This window comes from Ochotona princeps, chromosome 1 (genome assembly GCF_030435755.1).
Source record: "Ochotona princeps isolate mOchPri1 chromosome 1, mOchPri1.hap1, whole genome shotgun sequence".
Taxonomy (NCBI): Eukaryota; Metazoa; Chordata; class Mammalia; order Lagomorpha; family Ochotonidae; genus Ochotona; species Ochotona princeps.
The window spans coordinates 78,422,665-78,427,748 of NC_080832.1; positions in this window are offsets into that span (position 1 = coordinate 78,422,665).

Below are 5,084 nucleotides of genomic sequence, written 5' to 3' on the forward strand. Positions count from 1 at the left end.
TTGTCACCAGTAGAATCAATTACAAATATATAGGGAAACACAGATAAGTCAAGTTTCCTTAACTTGGAAACTAAATTGGGTAATTAAAAAAATGTTAACCATTTCAAACACAAGCCTGAGAGAGATAATAACGTTTTCCAGGGTAGCTGGGCAGCACTGGGACCTCGTCAATCAATGAGGAATTCAGACTTAAAACAAAATAGCATTTGAAATTTGAGAGCAGCTATCGTATAGCATTTCATGTAAAGTGTCTATCGATTTTAAATGGGTTGCATTTAATGTTAAAGAAAGTACATCAAGATTATTTCTGAGAAAACAAAGGATGCAACATTCAGAAGGAGCACATTTATCAGGAATATGTTTTATTTTTGCTGGGTATTTATTCCCCAGGGGAAAAATGGATAGCTTGGTGTAACTACAGTGTCAACTTGATTGCCTGATGAGGGCTAACAGTTAGGAATTCACTCTGGAGGAAAATAAAGTGGAAATTTAAATACTTGCCATTTATTGTTGGCTTTCACTGTCTTTTTCCAAATGCAGACACAAGTGAAAGATGATGGGGAACATGCTTGGACTGTGTTATGCTCAGTTAAACACCCTTCCTTTCATCCACTCAGTAGATGCACACAGACTTATATGCAGACCTGGCTTCCGTTTAAAAGCTACCACCCTCTAAAGAAAATGTAAGGTATCTTTTATTAAGCAAGTGTTTCTATAATCATTGGGCACAAATGTTTACACAAAGATATATTTTATATGTATTTAATATATTTTTAAAATTTATCAAAAGGAACAGCAATTTGCTACAAGTTGCTGAGTCATTTCCTCTGAGAATAGTCACTGTCCTCATTGCTGATCATTTCATGTCACTCCCTGCTGCCCAGATTATATGAACCCTTCATTTCTGAACCCCAGTAAAAGGTCTACTATCCTCGGAGATGCATTGCATTAAATTGTAGGGCATGCTCAAATGTTAGAAATGAACAAAAATAAGACAAATGCAGACATATAAATAAGAACCATAATCATCAAAACAGTCATGTAAATTAATGGTTTTAATAAAGCAATCTAAACATCATAATGCAAAAGCAGAGATAAAAAATAAATTTAAATCACCATTCTAAGAAACGGGGTGAGAACGGTGGGAGGGTTGAAATTGACAAAGACTCTCCTACTTCACCCCTGTGAACAGCAGACTGTCCTTTTCACCGTAAGCATCCTTTGGCTCTTTGGCATGACAGGTCTGATTCTTTAGCCTCCCCAAGAAGAGAAAAATTCCCTTGAAGCTGAACTGAATTCATCAGCAAATGAAATCACATTCATTTGATAAAATGCTAAATGGAAAAAGGCAGGTTTATTTTAAGCCGTCAACAGGCTGTTTCAGTTAATCATGCACAGAGCAGAAGACAAGAATTCGGTTGCTAAGAAAAAGGTTGGCAAGTTTCCATGAGATCCATGTGGAGTGAAACACATCTGCCCATTTTAATAGTGAAATACAAAAAAATAAAATACACTGTGCGGGCTTCTCGAGTGAGTCAGTGTGGAACCCAGGTCCAAAATAATTTATGTGCTGTCAATTTATTTTATATAGCATCTTTATTAAGATATTAGTCTTTTCTTGTAATTTAACAATTTCATTTTAACAGTGATATTGTACTATAAAATTAATATGTATTCCCTTAGCGAAATTTAAGAAAATTAAAATGTTATTAAGCACACATACACGAATAGCAATAGCTATAATGCCTAGGGACAGAATAGTAGGGGCTTAATATTGTTTTACTCAATAAATTGGTACGTATTTTAGTTATAAATATTAATCATAGTGTATAAATTTTTTCTTTCACCAAACATATAAAAACTTGGTGATAGTAAAACATTCAAAATCTTATCTTCTAGGATTTTTTTAGAAGACTACACAGTAAGTGAACATTATCTACATGTTATAATAGGATCTAAAAACTTCCAACTCCTATCTAATTATAATGCAGTACCTAAAAACCACTCTTCCCCTACATTTCCCCTCCAACCTCTGGCAGCCACCCCTACAGTTTTCATGTCTGTGAGAAGTTAAATCTGTTACACTCCATGCAGAAATTGTGATCATGCCCAAAGCAGCAGCCTGTGCGGATCCCCTCCCTGCCGGATACTCACAGTGAAATAAGTGGGTTTAAGGGTCCTATACATTCATATAATCAAAGTTGCTGCTGTGGACAAAGAAGTAGAGCCTCCCCCTAAAAAGTATTACACAATAATGTGGGAAAATATGCTAACTGATGAGGCTGTTGATCACATGATCCAACAGGCTGAGAATTCCAGTGCAGGAATCAGCATTTCCAAAGAATTCACTGAATCCATTTCCTTACTAAGGACGGTAGAAAACCTGAGAATTCAAGGCAAAAAACAAACAAATAAAAACAAAAATGATAGCGGGAAAATAGAAGGCTTTTGAAGATTCAAAAAACTAGCAACTGTTTGAACAAGAACCTGACTACTGAGAAAGAAAACTGAAGGGTGCGTACAAATTCATCATCAAGCATTGTCTGAGGGTGAGGATGAACAGCAAAGTGGGTTACCAGGGCCAAGTGGCTCTAACACACCCACTTGCAAAGAGCATGTCTGGCTAACTAGAAAGAAATTATGCTCCACAGACACATGGGTAAGGATGTGGTCAAGTCACTTCAGAAGTGGTAGAAAATATATTTAAACTGTAAATTAAGCTGCAAATAAGTAGGTTCAAAAATGAATAATAGCTAGAAGTTAATACTCCAATGCAGTGGATGGATCCTCTTGCAGTGACTCACGGACCAGTCTGTTTTATTTTATCATCTTCCCTCAGTAAGTGGAAATGAAATTAGAGTGTGGAAGGGAGATCTGGCTTCCAGAAAGCCTGTCCCATAACTGGTCTTCACCACTACAATTCAATACCATGGTCTAACTGCAGGAAGACTGGGCTATTTCATCCATATACGCACCTAAAAGACAAAATAGATGGGCAAGGAACGGGGGGACAGCTAGTATTACCTGAACTTGTTAAAGTGTAGCTGCTTTCCGAAAACATTTTGTGAGCTCTCATGGATTCCATCCAAAATAGGTACAGGTTGCTCCCTGACCTAGCTGCTACCAGGTTATGCAAGAAGAGAAAAAGAAAGAAATCCATGTGCCACATGGAGTGGCTCCAGAACAAAGTGCCAACAGGGAATAGGGCATACTGGTTGTCCACACAGTTTACACAGCTTGTGTCCATTCAATCCAAGGCACCAGCAAGAGAAAGAATATGCAGACCATGGTGTGGCCATGAGATGGAATCACAGGAGGCTTTGGAATCACTGGGTGGCTTTGGCTGTGGAAATTGTGGCAGAAGTACAGCATGGGAGCCTGAAGCTGAAACTTGCTGGAGGGAGTGGTGTGGCTGTCACAAATGGAGAACTGAGCACTGAACAGGTGCAGAAAAGTGAATCAACTGTGGATGTCATAGTTTAATGATAAAATTGGCTAAAGAAGAAGAACCCGCTAACCTGAATTGCAATGGTCAAGGGCAAAAGAAAAAGCATAGGCACCATGAATGGGGTTACCAATGCCTCCCCAACAAAGGATCAAAAGGCTATTTCAATCTCAAAATTAGATGATGAAGACATTGAGGAATTGCCAGATCAAAAATTTTAAGAAATTGTTATAAAGCTCTTTAACAAGAAAGAGAAGCAGCAACAAAAGTTCAAGGAATTTAAGCAGGAGATAGTAGCATTGGAACAAAATCAAACTGAATTACTAGAAATGAGAATTGCAATTGAGCAAATTAAAAATACAGTGGAAACTCTCAATAACAAAACAAGTAAAGCAGAAAAATTTCAGGGCTTGAAGACATCTCATGTGAAAATGTCCAAAGGATTAGAAATATGAAAGCAGAACTGAATAAAACTAAACAAAACAATTCAAGAATGAAGTGGTACCATCACAAGACCAAACATAAGGGTCATAGGAGTTCCTGAAGGTGCAAAATGAGAAGCTGCATTGAAAGGCGTATTCAATGAAATAATAAATGAAAACTTCCTCAACATGGAGAAAGAAAAGGGAAACAAAACTCAGAAAAGGAATACAGCCACAAGCTGACTTTATCAGAAGCAATCCTTGCCACAGCACATAATGTATTTCTATATTCTCTTTGGTTAAACATAAAGAAAAATACTTAAATATGCAAACAAGAAATGTCAGATAAACTTGGAGGAACACCATTCAGATTCACAGCTGACTTCCCAGAGGAAACCCAACAGGCCAGAAGAGAATGGAGTCACATATTTCAGATCCTAAAAGAAAAAAATTGCCAGTGCAGAATAAAATATTCATCAAAGCTTTCATTTATACTTGAAAATGGAACAAAAACTTTCAAAGGAAAAAAATAAGTGATTTTGCTTCTACCAGAGCAGCCCAACAAATGTTGCTTAAAGATGTGTTACAGAAAAGAATGACACCTACAAAGGCAAAGATGACAAAAGTAGAGCACATCTCAATTAAACCTCAAAATAAACTCAAATCAAAGAATGAGAAACCCAGTGCTAAAATCCCAGCACCAAATCACTACCTGTTGGTAAACCCTAAATACAAATGGCTTAAACTCATTAATCAAAGGATGTAGTTTAATGAATTGAATCCAAAAAAGGACACAGTTTAGTGGGCTAGATCCAAAAACAGGACCCATCTATCTGTTGCCTACAAGAAAGACATCTCACCAACAAAAATATGCAGAAACTGAAATTAAAAATACAGTCCAATGGAAAAGATATTCCAGTCCAACTGAAAGGATAAATGAGATGGTGTAGGCATTCTATCAGATAATATAGACTTTAACATAAAAAGTGTTAAGGCAGATGAAGAAGGATACCACATAATGATTAACAGGTCCATTCAGTAAGAGGAAAGCATGATAATAAATATATATGCATCAAATGCCAAAGCACCTAGCTAAATGAAACAAATATTACTAGATTTTAAGGTAGATAATACAATACTAGTGGGGGATTGTTAACACCCCACTAACTTCAATGGGTATGTCAATGAGACAGAAACTCAGGAAGGAAATAACAGTT